Source organism: Protopterus annectens, chromosome 13.part0, assembly GCF_019279795.1.
Source record: "Protopterus annectens isolate FY-2018-M chromosome 13.part0, PAN1.0, whole genome shotgun sequence".
Taxonomy (NCBI): domain Eukaryota; kingdom Metazoa; phylum Chordata; order Ceratodontiformes; family Protopteridae; genus Protopterus; species Protopterus annectens.
The window spans coordinates 629,682,134-629,698,870 of NC_056747.1; the positions used below are offsets into that span (position 1 = coordinate 629,682,134).

At 41.5% G+C, this 16,737-nt stretch overlaps 1 protein-coding gene across 1 annotated transcript in view; it reads right to left on the minus strand.

Moving 5' to 3' along the window:
• GLOD4 (glyoxalase domain containing 4) overlaps positions 1-16,737 on the minus strand; it is a 354,560-nt gene that overhangs the window by 5,882 nt on the left and 331,941 nt on the right. The window lies entirely within an intron of this gene.

Sequence of the window (16,737 nt, forward strand, 5' to 3'; positions counted from 1 at the left end):
TCTCCAGATCTCCACGGAGGCCGCCCCTTTTGTGCTTCTCCCCCTCTCACCACAGTGACCACGGACGCCTCCCGCCTCGGGTGGGGGGGGCATTTTGCAGGCCGGACGGTCCAAGGCACGTGGAACGATTCAGAGACCTTACTGCATATCAACGTTCTAGAGATGACAGCAGTGCTCTTAGCGTTGCAAGCACTACAGGCCTTTCTTCCCTTGGGAACTATTGCGATTCAGTCGGACATGTCTGTCATCTGGTATATCAACAAACAGGGAGGAACCAGGTCTTACCCTCTTTGTCGAGAAGCCATGAGAGTGTGGGAATGGGCAATCTCCACCAACCGCTTTCTCATCGCAACGCATATTCCGGGTCGGTCCAACATCCTTGCGGACAAACTCAGTCCCACCATTCTCTCCCCTTACGAGTGGTCTCTCAATGCTCAGGTAGCGAAACGCATCTTCGCACGGTGGGGAACTCCTTGTTGCGATCTTTTTGCGTCTCCCTCAAACACCAAGTGCGACAGTTTTTTCGCTCTAATACCTCCACCCGGAGATACCCCAAGAGACGCTCTGGTGCATGCTTGGCCACCTGGTCTTCTTTATGCTTACCCCCCTTTGCCTCTGATGCTCCAAGTTCTTCAGAAAGCCTCTCGGTTGGGGTGCAGAATGATTCTCATTACCCCATTCTGGCCTCGACAGATCTGGTTCCCTTTCCTAAGGTCTCACTCAGTGAATCCTCCTTGGATTCTAGATCCCATTCCGGATCTGATATCTCACCCATCCCATCTATCAACCCCGAATCTGGACAACCTGAAGCTGACTGCTTGGCTGCTCCAGTTCCACTCCTGATCAGGACTCCCGGTATTTCGTCTCCAGTTAAGGCCATCCTGGTGGCGGCTCATAAACCATCTACCAGGAAAGTTTACCGCAGTAAGTGGAAACAATTCTCCATTTGGGCGGAGCGGCAAGGTCTAGACCCCTTCACAGTTCCCCTTCCTCTGGTGCTTGACTTTCTAACCACTCTTTTTAATGATGGTGCCAGCAGTTCCACGGTCAAAATGCAACTTGCGGAAATTTCTCACTATCATATTGGTCAAGACTCCAGTCCACTGATGTCTGCCAAATTGTGTAAGATTTTCCTAAAAGGTACTTTTCTCCTCAGACCCCCTGTAAAGCAAGTGGTTCCTCCTTGGGACCTTTCTCTGGTCCTTCAGGCCTTGACCACTCCCCCCTTCGAACCTGCGGCTACGGTAGATCTGAAATTTTTATCTTTCAAGACGGCCTTTTTAGTAGCCATTACCTCGGCCAAGAGAGTTTCAGAACTTCAAGCCTTATCCGTCAAGCCTCCTTACTTGGTCTTTCATCCGGACCGTGTATACCTCAGGACCAACCCGTCCTTTCTTCCTAAGGTAGCTTCTGAAGAAAATATTAATCAATCCATTAACCTCCCTGTTTTTCTTTCCTAAATATCAAAACAAAGGTGAATACAAGCTACATTCCTTAGATGTTCACAGGCAACTTAGATTTTATCTGAACAGGACAGCTGGTCATAGGCAATCCGACCAGTTGTTTATTTCCTTTGCTAAATTCAATTTGGGTAAACCAATTTCCAAAGTCTCCTTATCACGCTGGATTTCGCAGTGCATCTTATTGGCTTATCAAGCTTCTGGAAGGCCCGCACCGGAGGGAGTACATGCCCATTCAACCCGGTCAGTTTCTACTTCAGCGGCCTTTAAAGCTAGGATTCCTCTGGATGATATTTGTTTAGCAGCCACTTGGGCTTCATCTCATACCTTTATCTCCCACTACAAGTTGGATATTACATCTAGAGGTAGAGCATCCTTTGGCTCCGCGGTGCTCCGGAATATCCTTCCATGATGGCCGCCCAAGATTCAGGTAGCTGGGGACTCTGTCCCACAGGTTACAGACAAATGAATCTCCTACTTCAGATTTAGAAGTTATGTACTCACCATAACGTTCCATCTGAGTAGGTGTATTCATTTGTCTGCAACCATCCCGCCCTCCTATCCCCCTGGCCTTGTCAGTTTCCTACATATTATGTGTTACCCTTTTTAGGGTACTTCTATTGTTGGCAAACTCGATCTGAGGTCATGTAGGGAGAGCAGGGCATTATGGGTGAGGGGAGGAGCTGAGAGCTCGGATCCATAGCTGGAAAACCATGCCGGTTCGGATCCGATATCGGATCCATAACCCACAGGTTGCAGACAAATGAATACACCTACTCAGATGGAACGTTATGGTGAGTACATAACTTCTAAATTTTTTTAGTTCTAAGGTGGTTTTCTTTTATGTTCTTAAGTCAGATGCCCCCTTGTACACAAGACTGCAATCTCAGATACTAACCATTAAGAGGACAGCATGGCCATGAGAGATTTTTTATTATGCATCATCTTTCTTTTTTGGTACCACAGAAAAAATCAGGCAGACAGACTGCAGAAGTAACCAGCCTACTAAAGGATTTAAGAAAACAGAAAAGTAATACTGAATAGCTATGCATTTACACACACACATACAAGCTTTCCTAAGTAATCCAAGAAAACTATATCATACACAATATAAACTAATTCTAGGAATGTATTGAATATGCATTCCTCTTATAATCATCAGCAGTTAGCTATATACCAAAGTTAAAATCCCAACATGCAAGTACTGTGGTTCAGGAGGGAGGAAGCCTATACTGCAGCAATAACCCTATTACTTGTGCGTGTACTATTATGATGAGTAGCCACATAAATGTATCACAAAGAATGTTGCTAAAGGATTCATATATACATATAGCAATATAGATGGCAAGCGGGAAATGCTCCCACACTGCAAGGCCTTGGTCAGACATCATCCTGAGTACTACTACATGCAGTTCGGGAAGCTGTATTAAAGAAAAGTATTTATTTATTTGTCCTTGTTTACTGGGAAAGTTAGACTGGGTAATATCCATTTTCAGTAGAGCCCTGGGAGAAAACCTCCATTCGTTTACACTGCATTATACCAAGTTCCAGTTAAACACAGAATAGTTGCACTTCTATTTACATTTATACATAAACAGTAATTACATTTGTACATTCTAAGATTTTACAGAGGTCAAAGTTACTAAAGAGAAAGCACACGTGCAACATGGTGCATTGTACAGACAGCAGCTATGTATAAAAATTGCTTATTTCAGTGAGAGGTTGACAGTATTCTGTTTAAGGACAGTACCTGGAGAGTATCATATGGTGAACACAAAGTCTTAACCTTGTGATAAACATGTGCAGGACCAGGACTGGTTAAGGTGTTATTTAAGCAGTGGTAACTACTGAGAGTGTCAGAGGGTTTTATTTGTGTGGGGATACTATTTCAGAGTTTAGCAGTGTATTGGGAGTAGAGCGAGTCTCTTGCAACATTATTTGACTTATTTGTATGCAATAAGAATTTGTTCCTAAACTGGAGGTCCCTTGCTGGACAGTAGGGCAGTAATAGGTTCATAGAAGGTTACTAGGCTAATGGCCCTAGAGCCCTTACAAGCCAAGCCATATTTATCCCACGTTGGTCCAATTGTTGGTGGTTAGGTGAGTGAAGTTTGCAGAGGTAGAGGTCTATGGTAGACATGGGCGCAACCCCAGGAGTGAATCTGCAGTCTCCCATCCATTGATCTAGGTTGTGTCTGAAGAGGGTTAGGGAGAGGATTTGTTTCACGTGAACTAGAAGCTTGTTCCAGAGATGTGAAGTCTCTGGGAGACTTTTATCTATCTCTCCAGCATGGCCTGTTCATGTCAGAGGCTAAGTTAAGATTCCTGGAGCTATTGACCCTCGTGCAGTTTGATTTACGAATGTGTAGCATTTCCATCGGGGCTGGGTCAGAGACTGCCCTGTAAGCCAGACACAGATCACCCCTTAGCAACCTTTAGGAGACAGAATACAGTGACAGGGCTTTCAGTTTTTCAGCATAAGACTTGTTTTGTGTACCCTGTAATTTCTTGGTGAGAAACCTCTGTGGTCTCTCTAGCTGTTGCAGATGCATGCAAAAGGAATCATCATCCTCAATTATCGGTCTGATGAGGGCAGAGTATAACGGAATTATAACATCCTTAGATTTAGATGCAATGCCTTTACTTATAAGATGTGCCACACAGAAGGATTTCCTTACTGTTGTTGATACGTGGTGGTCAAAGTTCAGATTGCTATCAATCTGAGTACCCAGATCACATACCACTGGGCTTACACTTGGGGGGTGGTCTATAATGTAATTAGCAAGGATGTCAGCTTTCTCAAAAGGAATACTACTACAATTTTTGTATTTAGCTTTAGGCTGTGGCTTTGCAATCAATCATCTGTCTACGTTAACCCTGTCTGCAATATATTAACATTGTTGGGTAACTCAATAATTACTCTTAATTTGCAACAGTCGGTGAACTTGGTCATCCACAGGCCGTCCAAGTTTGCCTGGACTTCTGAGAAATAAATTCCGAACAGGAAAGGGCCCAGCATAGAACCCTGTGTTACGCCACTGGTGACTGGTCTTTTGTTACAGGTGAAGTCACCCACTTTGGCAGTATTTGTCCCGTCAGTGAGCCAGCTGGTTACCCATCTAGTAATATAGGGGTCAATTCCCAATTGGGAGAGTTTGTCTATAACACCCGAGTGGGGGATTGTGTCAAATGCCTTGTCTAGGTCAAGGTAGGTGGTATATACTGTCTTTCCCTCATCCAGGGCCTTTGTGGCTTTCTCTCGTCAACCATGTTTAATAGGCATGATCTACCTTAACAAATCTGAACTGGGGTGGGTCCAGAGTTTGGGGATTGTCTTGTTAATAAGGTCTATAGCAATTCTTTTCATGGCCTTGCAGATGAGGCTATTCAAGCAAATGAGGCTATAATTCCCAGGGTCAGTTGATGGTCCCCCTTTGTACACAGGTATTACTGTTGCTGTCCTCCATGCTACTGGAACATAACCAGTTCGCAGGCTGTGGTTAAACAGGGATCCAAGTGGGTCTGCTAGGTCATATATTAAGTTGTTTAAAAGGCAATCTGGGATGTTCTCAGGTACCACTGATGCTATGTTTTTGGCCTTGGAAAGTGCAGAGATGACCTGTTCTCTTGAGATAACAGGCTGAGGAATGGTGGCAGGTATACTTTGACGTATTACTGGGGGAGACATAAGGGATGAAGTTTGGTTCCAAATCTGTCAGCTAGCAGACTGGCTATTACCTCTGTCTGTGTATGGGTGGTGCCATCCACAACCAGTTCAGCGCATAGCTGGGTATTCCCTTTTAGTTTTCAGACACAGTTAAAGAATGACTTGTGATTATCTGTAGCTAGGGAGGCTATTTTTGCTTTGTAATCAGCTTTGGAGGACTTGACAAGATCTTTAATTTTTTTAAGCTAAAGAGGGATTTCTTCCTTTGCTGAGCCACCTCCCTCTTGTTCTTGCTGTATAGCCTATTTATACCGAGGTGGCTTGTTTTTTCGTCAAAAACCTGGTTTTAATCTGGTTAGGTACAGCCGATTCTATACAATTGCTTAAGTGGTTATACAGGGCATTGGTGTACACCTCTGCATAGGAGTCCATGTTATCAGTGTTCGAATGGGCTTTGAAACTTCTTATAGGATCACCTAGTAGGAGGTAATTTGTCTCTGAAAAAATTTTAAGAGTTTTTGGACTTGATGGGGTATCTGGTCTTATAATTACATAGAACAAGAATGATTTGTGGTCTGATTTTACCAGGAAGGACATCACACGGGGGGAGGGGGGTGTCAATGCTCACCCATGTTACGGAGTACTATGTTAGGACATGTGAGCCTCCTGTGGGTGTGCTGACTAGCTCTTCCAGACGTTGGTCTCAACCTGCCATGAGACCAATGTGGAATACAGACTGCAATGTATGACAAATGATTAAAATGTGGAACACCCTATTTTCGCACTGCGTGAAAAGAGTACCTTAACCATGAACATGGCCTTTCAAACCAAAGTATATGTATGTACGCTCACACACACACACACACACACACATTCACCCTTTCATACCTCTCAACTGCCCAGATTTTTGCAGAATGCCCATGTTTTTGCCTCATATTTTTGATTTGTTCCTCATAAAATATGTGGTTTTCTGGCAAATCACAGAGGAGTGAAATAATAAGGTAATGACAGAAATTTGAGTTTCAGACATCATATCCATGTATGGTAACACAAAGCCTGTTATTCTATCAACTTTCTAAGTTTATAAGATCAATATTTAAAATTGGTTCCTTTTTTGGGCCTTTGTCCTCCCATTAATTAAGGCTCTGGCTAGATTTCTTGTGCTAAAAGGTTGAGGTTTTTAATTAAAATTGTTTGTAGAAATCCTCTGTCAGGGGAAATACCTGGCATATACTGCTGATGTATTTAAATCGGTGATGCATAAAGATGCAGACGAAATGAGAGTATGATGTACACACAGGGAGCTATAAACAGAGAATGGCATTTAATGTACATTGAAATCAGAGACAGGGCTGCAACTAATAAACGTAACACGGCTGTACAACTGAGGTCACACAAGAACGTGTTCCAAAGTCTAGGACTTCGTTCACCTAGAAACACTAACAGCTAGGTATTTCCAGAGATTATAGGGATAAAACTAAAAAAGTGTAAAAGTATTAGCAACAGCAATTATTTGCCAGTTGGGACCAGAACAGAAAATAACCAAACAAAAACCTAATAATTTACTGCTGACTGGTAATGTGGTTCTGGTTTGTTTTGACATAAGTCTCTGGGCAGGTGAACCAAGCTGAATATCATGAGGAATGTTTCTGAAATTTAACAAGTTTAGAAAAGCATCAGTGTTATCAAATCTGGATTTCTCTAGCAGCTGTTTTGCACTTTGAACTGCATGTTCAGCCAAGCCATTTGACTGAGGGTATTCAGGACGACTCACAACATGAACAAAATCCCACTGTCCTACAAATTTCTTGAACTGTTGACTGGTAAACTGTGCACCAATGTCAAAAATAACTCTGTGGACTACCATGGACAGAAAAATGTCTCTTCAACTTAGTAATGACAGTACTAGAAGTTAAGTTAGGAAGTAGGTCAATCTCAAACCAGTTTGAATGAGTCTACTAACACCAAGTAATATTGACCATTCCACTCAAAGATATCTATGGCTACTGTCGACCAAGGTAGTTCAGGAATCTAGCTTAAAATGTTTCTTTTTGTTGATGCAGCTTTGTACTATTACATACTGAAAAAGATGATAGTACTAATCTCTCTTAACATAGAAGGCCAAAATACTAAACCTATCACCCTTCTTTTGGTAGAATCAGTTCCTGAGTGGCCACAATGCAAGTTCTTAATGTACTCTTGCTGCAAGGACTTTGGAACAATCACTTTAGGACTTTTCATGATGATACCATTGTCTGACAAAATCTCATCTCTGTATGGAAAATACTGCTGCACTTCTACAGTAAACAAGACTGCTTTGAAGACCATTACCGACTGATTAAAGAGGTCTAGTTTTTGGAGAATTGGATCTGAAGCTGTGTGAGGTCTGAGCTCATCAAGATGTGTGGAAAAAAAATTTCTCGCTTCCATGACATCAAAATCAAGTTGCTCATTGTTATGCTGTTCTGAGTTTTTTTTTCTGGGTGATCTGGACAAGGTATCAGCAAGATAAAGAAGTTTGCCTTTTGTGTAAACAAGATTGAAATTGCAGTTCTGCAATTTGAGCATCATATGTTGCAGTCTGACAGGAGCTGTATGCATAGGCCTTCTCAAAATTGTGATTAGAGGCTGGTGGTCGGTTTCAATCTGGATAGGCTGACCATAAATATAATCATGAAACTTTGAATATGCAAACACAATTGCCAAAAGCTCTTCTCAATCTGGGCATACTGCATCTCAGTTTGGGTAAGAGATCTCGAAGCATAGGCTATTGGTCTACACTCTTGAAGAATGACTGCACCTATACCAAACTTAGAAGCATCACAAGAAAGAGCAACTGGTTTGTGAACATCATAGTAGCTAAGAGTTGGTGGGTTAGCAATTTTCTGTTTCAGGACATCAAATATTCTTTGATGCTGTTTTGACCATGACCAAATTACATCTTTGCATGTCAGCCCTCTTAGCAGTGCCAAAAGTTGGCTTAAATCTGGAATGAACTTGCCTAGATAGCTGACCATGCCAAGAAAACGTTGTAGGGCTTGGACATTGTCTGGAGCAGATATCTCGAGAATTGCTGTTTGCTTGGAAGGATCTGGTCATGAGCCTGAACTGGTAAACAAGTGACCAATGTAAGTAACTTCTCACAGCCTGAATCTGCACTTCTGAGGATTCATCTTAAGATTCACTTCACGTGCTCTTTCCACAACTTTCTTGAGATTTCTGTCATGTTTGACTTCACCTTTGCCTCCTACTCGAATATCATCAACTACAACAGCACATGGACAGCCCGAAAACATATGCTCCATCGCATGCTGAAATACTTCACTGACAGAATCTATTCCAAATGGCATTCTCAGAAATCTGTATCTTCAAAATTGTGTACCGAATGTGGTTAAAAGTGAAGATTTTCAGTCAAGCAAAATTTGCCAAGATGAACTCTCTGCATTTAAGACAGAAAAAAAACAGTGGCATTTGGCATTAGGGAAGCAACCTGTTTGACTGTGCACATTGGAAGATGAGGCATTTTTAATGGTTTGTTCAGATCTCTTGGACCTATACATATTCTGATATCAACTGAGCTTTTCTTGTGAGGTACCTCCATGGAGGATACCCATTCAGTAGGTTCTTCTACTGGACAAATTACTCCTAGCTGCACTATTTTGTCTAGCTCGGCTTTGACTCTGCTCTGCACAGCTACTGGAACTTTCTGTGCTGGTCTGATAAGTGGGCTGACCTCTGGGTCTAACTTCATAGAGTACACAACTGGCAGTTTGCCTAGTTTGTCTGCAAAAATATCAGCATACATAGAAAAAATAGTCTGGGCAAAATTTGAGCTGTTGTCATGCAGACTTACATGGTGGACTTCTTTATTAAATGAAACCAGTCCCATTTTCAAACTGTCACTGAGGCCGAATAATGACTGCAAGTGTATATTGACTATGAAAAACTGCAAGTCATAACTGTTCTCAGCAGAATAAGAAGAAATCAATACTGAGCCTTCTTTATGAATCTCTCCACCACCATAAGCAACAAGCTTCGCACACTTTTGTCAAATCAAGTTGTTCTTTAGCTTTTACTCCAGCAAACGTTTCTGCTGGCATAACATTGCACTTGAGCTCTACAGGACTCTCATTAACCCAAACAGTACAAAAATTTTCGTTTTTTGCCCACAAGTCTACTGCATTGACTGTTTCACCAAGCACAGATACACCATCAACATAAAATGTAGGGTTGCAGCTTTCTAATTGATCAACTTGCCTCGTATGCCCTCTTTTAATACAATAATGTGCCTTATTTGATAAACCATTTGAAATTATTCCACTTACTGCAGTTCTTGGTGTGTATGTGTGTTGTCTGTACATCTGCTCTCTCTCTCTGTCATTTACTCTGTGTGTATGTATATACACACACAACACACACACACACACACACACACACACAGGGTTAGCAAACAAATTAAAAAAAAAAAACACAGTACACTGATCTGAGAGTATAATTACATAACAAGCTACGCACTCCTCCTGTTCTTGCAATTTTTGTTTGCTAACCTGCTAACAAAAATGCCAAGTTTTTATTTTTGTTTGTCATTGTTTGCTAGAATGAAATGTGAAATTGTGACATGATTGAATGATTGTTATGTTATGCCCACTTATTTACATTTGCCTCCATTTTCCAAAATTTTTTCAGCAGGTGCTAGCAAGCAGCATTGATGTATGTCAATGCAATTTCAATACAGTTTAGCTCATACTGGGTCATGCTTATGCTTTATGTTAATCATGAAGGTGGATCAAAGAACACATATATGCTGCCTGGGCCATAAAATGTTCCAAAGGGGTGTGGGGCATGTGGTGGGAGAGGGGTGGGATGGGGTGGAGTTGTGATGATGCAAGGTGAGACCTTAGTCGGTTTTAGCAAAAAAAATCTGCTACTTACTGCAAACATGACACTGCTGACCAAAGGCTAAGCACTTTTGTCTTTTGGGTTCATGATTACCACCACAATTATGACAGTTGACTATGAAAGTTGGGTGGGGGCACATGTTTTGACTTTGCTGACTCACCCTTATGCTTCACTGAGCATGTGTTGGAATTTACTGGAAAGACTTGGGCAGTTACAGGACCTGCAGTAGCTGATATGTGCTCGGGCCTGTTTCTTTTAACCATGAGCTGCATACTATCAATATGAGCTTTATCGCTGTGCCTTCCACAGCTATTCTCATTTGTAAGCATACTTGTGTGCCTTTCTGCAAGCTCGTATATCTGACAAATTTCACTGGCTTTATTTAACGTCAAATCAATGTCTTGAAGCAAAATGTTTTGCACTGTCTCATTATTAATCCCACACACAAACCTGTCTTTTATCAGCTCATCTGTCAAATCACAAAATCTGTACATTTTAACCTTAATTGTCAAGTCAGTTATATATGCTGTAAAAGTTTCACCAAGCTTTTGATCCCTTGTGTAAAATAAGTGCCTTTCCATTGTAATATTCATTTGGGGGAATACACATTTCTCTAAATTTACATTTTAAGCACTCAGGGTCTTCCCGTGTTTCAGCTGACACCACAATATGGCAGTTTTCCCCCTCCCCTGCAGGTGCATGTACAAATGAATGCTATCTTTCAATTGCCTCTGAACCAGCTAAATTAAGCAGAATAAATGCTTTTGTATGTGCATCTTTCTCAGAAAAAGCAGCCTGTATGAAAATATCATATTCATGCTCAAACTTTCTGCAATATTGTTATCAAACACAAGCGGTGCAGGGTGCAAAATCCTTCTGCCATGCCCACAGATTACAGTAAAACACAATGCAAAATGGCCCTTGTAATTATGTATGAACATTCACACCCACCAGGTACTTGTAAGAATAATGAAATGCAAAATAAACTCTCTGAAATACTGTACTCTGTGAAATATTCTTTGAAATAACTGTACTTTTCAAAATAGTCATTGAAATTACTGTACTTTGCGAAATAACTGCACTGTAATACTGCACACACTTTGGATATTTTGAATAGCTTTAGTTAATATGAAAAAGTAGTACACATCGAAAAAATGGTGTTTAACTTTTTTTGTACATTTTATGCTATTCAGATATTGTTTCAAACATTTTAATTATTTTGAACATTTTTACCAATATGTCACAGTTTCAGACATTTCATTTAATAAGCAATTCATTTTGAGCTTTCTGAGTGCTTTGTTTTATATTTGTAGTGAAAGAAATCATTTAAGCAAGTTTTAGTACCTTGAATTTGCTTCTGACCTGTTTTGCGAGTCGTTTGAGCAGTAGGGATGATACACTCCTATAAATTCCTCCACTTCTAACTGGTTGCCTCAAGGCTGTAACTCTGGATCCCATTCTGACTCCATGTCACTCGTCTTATGTGCATTAAGACGATAATGACGCGTCGGTATTCATTTAAGTAGTATATTGTATACAAATACATCAGGATGGATGGCAGGAACATTGAACTTTAACTAACCGACTACATACTTGCATGCTCTCACTCTGTCCATGCACTCAAAACTTATATGCACATGCCCACTGACTGGAATGCTTCTTAAAGGTATATCACACACACTGATCTACAAAAGCCATGTTGTGTTTCTGACAGCAGGTTATTTGAGGTTAGGTATTGCGTCAGCTTGCCTATGGATACATAGGTTCATAGGTAGGTACTGGGCTATCTGCCCGAAGGCATATATTAGCCCAGCCATGTTGTGCGGTATTCACCGCCCCTTTAGTAGTTCCCTAGACCCTTGTACTAGCAGCTAGTACCCTTGGTCCCTATCTAGTAGTGCTGTTGGTGTGATCCCTGGTGTGAACTTTCTGTTACCCATCCACTCATCAAGGTTCCTCTTGAACAGTAATAGTGAGGGGCTCTGTCTTATGTAGATCGAGACCCTGTTCCATAGTAAGGGAAGTCTCTGCGAAGGGAATCTATCCCTCCAGCATGTTCTATTCATTGTTGTGTTGAGGTTTATATCCCTAGAGCGTGTAGCTCAAGTAGATTTGGTTTTGCTAAGATGGAGCATGTTCAACAATTCTGGATTGGACATGGCTCTGTACGTTAGACATAGGGCAACTGTTTGAGGCCAGTAATCCTCTTGGTTAGGTACCTTTGTGGTCTCTCCAGCTGCTGGAGATGTCTAGCCAGGTACATTCCAATTGGTGCATTGTACTCAATAATGTGTCTGATGACGGAAGAGTAGAGGGGCACCATTATATCCTTAGATCTTGATGCGAACCCTTTCGTGATCAGATGGGTCACATAGAAGTATTTTCTAACCACTTTGGCAATATGGTTATCAAAGGAAAGCTGACTATCTACTTGGGTCCCTAGATCCCTTATTTCTTCTTCAGATTTCAGGGGATTACCTCCTACTTTGTAGTTTGCGGGTACTCTGTTTTTTCCAAAGGGGATTACTATGCATTTTTTAGCATTTAGCTTGAGACCATGGCTTTGATACCATGCATCAGTCTCATTTAGGCCCTTCTGGAGGATCTCCATGTCGGCCGGCGACTCTATTATAGCACCCAGTTTGCAGTCGTCCACAAACTTAGTCAGCCACAGCCCTTCCGTGCTTGCCTGTACTTCTGAGAAGTATATGCCAAACAGGAGGGGCCCCAGGACAGAGCCCTGAGGCACACCACTCGTTACTGGTCTGGATTCGGACATAGATCCCGCTTCTCTTACTTTATGGGATCTGTCTGAGAGCCAGTTTGCGATCCATCTTGTGACATAAGCTCACCAGCCTGGGCATAAAACCTTATCAATAATACCTGAATGGGGAATGGCGTCAAATGCTTTAGCAAGGTCATGGTAAGCCGTGTGTACCTCCTTTCCCTTATCTACAGCCTGAGTAACTGTCTCAAAGAAATCCACCAGGTTCAGGAGGCATGATCTGCCCTTGACAAAGCCGAACTGTGTGGGGTCCAGCGACTGGAGGTTCCCAATCTATCCATTTTTGAGTTCCATAATGATTCGCTCCACAGCCTTACAGATCAGACTGGTCAGGCTTATTGGTCGGTAGTTCCCAGGGTCAGTTGTGGCCCCACCCTTGTGTAGCAGGACCACCATTGCCGTGCGCCATTCTATGGGCACATATCCTGTGGAGAGGCTGAGACTGAACATGGTATTAAGATGCGGGGTTAATTCCTTTTGGAGCTCGCGTATGACACAGCCTGGGACACCATCTGGTCCCATGGAGGCAGTGTTTTTAGCTTTAGATAGAGCCTTGTTAACCAACGTATCAGTAATAACTGGACTTACACAATCCCCTAGAATGGTAATAGGCCCTGTAGGTGGTGAGGGAGGGGGAGAAATTTGCACTGAACCTGTCAGCCAAGATGTCGGCAATATCAGAAGGGTCAGTGTATTTTGTTCCATTTTGTACTAGCTCAGAACAGACCTGAGCGTTGCCATTTAGGTTTTTGACGTAGCCATAGAAGGCCTTATGGTTATCCTTGGCAACTTTCTTTTCAAAATTAGCTTTAGTTGACTTGATGAGGGCCCTCAATTTCTTACTAATGCTGATCAGGGATGATTTTTCTACTTGAGATTTGGCCTTTTTTTTGTATAAGTCTCCTCCTTTTATTGTAAAGTTTGCTTATGGCCGGGGTCCACAAGGCTGGTTTCTTCTTGCTTGAGGAAGGAGTCTTGGTTTTATTTGGGATAGCACGGTCCATGCAATCCTGAAGATGCATATAGAGTGCGCCTTGGTTTAGGATTCCGCATCCTGGATATCATTATCCTTCTGCAAGGGAATAGTGAAGCTTTCCACTTCGGGTGCAAGAAGTTTGCTTTGGAAAGGTTTTTGACTATGGTTTCTTTGGTTGGGGGAGGTGGAGGAATGAGGACGTCCAGGGTTATCAGTTTGTGGTCGGATCTGACCAAGGAGGGGGTGATAATGGGTGTGGTACAATGGGCACCCATATTTGTGATGACTAAATCCAATATGTTGTCCCCTCTAGTGGGGGAACATACTAGTTGTTCAAGGGCATTTGATTTTATAAATTCTATGAATCGCTGAGCATAGGAGTTGGAACATTGGTAGTTCTCCCAGTCTATACCAGGGTAGTTGAAATCACCCAAGATTATGGTGTTGGGTAGGACCTTTATATTTTCCAATGTCTCAAGGAATGCAGAGTGAGCATCTTGGGATATGGTGGGCGATCTATAACCGACTTGAAATGTGGTTTTGCCTGCTGATAGTTGCACATGGATGATCTCTGGGGCATCATGCTGCGCTACTAACCTGGAGATATGGGTATCCTTGATGAATATCTCTAATAAATATTTCTCTAATATTTTGCAGAGGGGGGAGAGAATTGCTATTGGTCTGTAGTTATTAATCTCTGTAGATCTGCCACCTTTGTGCAGTGGTATGATGTATGATTTTTTCCACAATGATGGGATGTATCTTTGTCCTATGGACTTATTAGTATGGGTACAGGGAAGGCTATAACTTCTATAGCCCAATGAAGAAAAAGACAAAAGAAAGAAAGAAAAGAAAATGATATGAAAAGAACACAATGCTGCTGGAAGGAATTGAAAGGGAATCTACCAGACAGGTATGTGGGATGGAGGGGAAGAAAAATAACCATAAGTTACATGAACACTTGAGACCAAAAAAACCATACCGAATTACTCGTTTTTTACTGAGTTTTGGGCTCCAAATGAAGGGTTGCCACGATTCCCTAGTGGCACCACTTAATTTCCGATTTTTTCATTTTGTTTTTTCTAATTTTTCAATTTTCGCGCTGTCAGTTTGTTTGGGGAAAATCAAGAATGAAGACTCAAATAAGGAAATGAAGTGTGTGTATGTATGCGTGCTGTTTGTAATCATGGATTTGTCATCTAATCCTTTGCAGAAACTTTAGCTGTACATCTACAGCAAACTAGTTGCTCTTTTATATAGTTATATACATCCAAGTTTTCTTGGCATTTCTTCTGCATTTGGTCATATGTTCATAAAGTACTGATGTCTGTTTATAGAAACACCCTTGGGCAACGGTGGTCTTGCTATTTATTTTACTTATTTATTTCTGTACACTGCATATCTACTCAATACTGTGGTGGTGGTGCTGCAGTAGCGTTGTCGCCTAACAGTAAGACGTTGTCCTGTTCGATTCTCAGCTAGAGCATCTTCTGTGTGGAGACATGCATGAATGGGCGTACCTTCGTTGAAGGTTGTGCGTCAGGGCTGGCAACTCGGCACGTAAAAATCTACTGCCAATCATTAGCGGACCGGAGATCCATTGTGGCGACCCCTAACCGGGAAAAGCCAAAAGACACAACAACAACAACACTGCATATCTACTCTAGTGACACGGGGTTTGGGCTAGTCTCCAGGGGCTCATACCACTGAAGTTAGATAATATGCATTCATAATACAAGTCTTACATAGAAACAGTGTATGTACATCTATCACAACTTACCTTTCATATAGTTAGGTAGAAGTGGATTTTTGTCAAAGAATATTTTTTTGTGATTGATCCTGACTTTACCAACTGCCAATTTCTCCATGTAGGAGATATTTTTTTTTCTTTAATAAAATGCATGTAGTGCAGTAAGGTTTGAGCCACAGCACTTAGAAATGACACTGATTGAAGGAAGGCGGTGCAGCAAAATAATTTTTAGAAAGTGTCTGAAAATTATGAAAGCAATTTTTCATGAAGCCTGATTCTGACTCTTACTGAAATAAAAGACTTTGTGATTTGAATTGCTAACAGTACAATGAGTAAAACTGAATTTTGATAGAATGGGAACTGGTTTGTTGTGAGACCCTACACAGCTTAACATTTACCTCAATGCACCTGAGATTTAACCTCCACACTTTCTTAAAATTATAGAGAAACTTTCCCCCCTTAATTAATGTTTTTCCTGTCCATTGAAACTATTAAGTAAGCTCAAGAAGACATGCATGTCTGGTGGTTTCTTGAAACTAAATATAAAACTTTTATCGAGAAATTAACTGCATGGGAGACACACTGTAATTCCATTTTAATTATCTAAATAAAAAAAGGTGAAAGAGAAAGAAAAAAGTCTTAAACTTCCTTACTAAAGCCACTCATTTTGTCCCCATCAACATATCTAGATGTTTTAAAGTTTGTCCTCAAATAAAATGGGGATTCATTTTTCTTTGACGTTTTAACTGCCAGTCTACATAACTATCACATTTTGGGGATCCAGCTATAGTGCCTTCAACTTCGTATATGAAAAATGCCAATGTATTCCTGGGAATCAGCAGTATCAAAGTGGAACTGTGTGTCTGTGCGAAAATGCTCCCATTTAATATACCTGGTGGCTAGAGGTATTCAGGCTCAAACCCTGTACCTTTAGTATAGGGTAAACAGAGCCTAAAGTCCCTAGCCACCATCATTTGTAAGCTTTGTCCAGATTTTTTGTACTATGAGTTGAGAGCTATGGTGAGAAGTGAGAACAGAATTTGTATTCCCCCATTATTGGCTTTGTTGTTTGTTCAGGTTTTTTGTGCTAAGAGTTGAGACCTATGGTGAGCGAGAAGTGAGAACTGAATTTGTATTCCCCCATTATTGGTTTTGTCCATGTTTTTTGTGCTAAGAGGTTGAGAGCTATGGTGAGAAGTG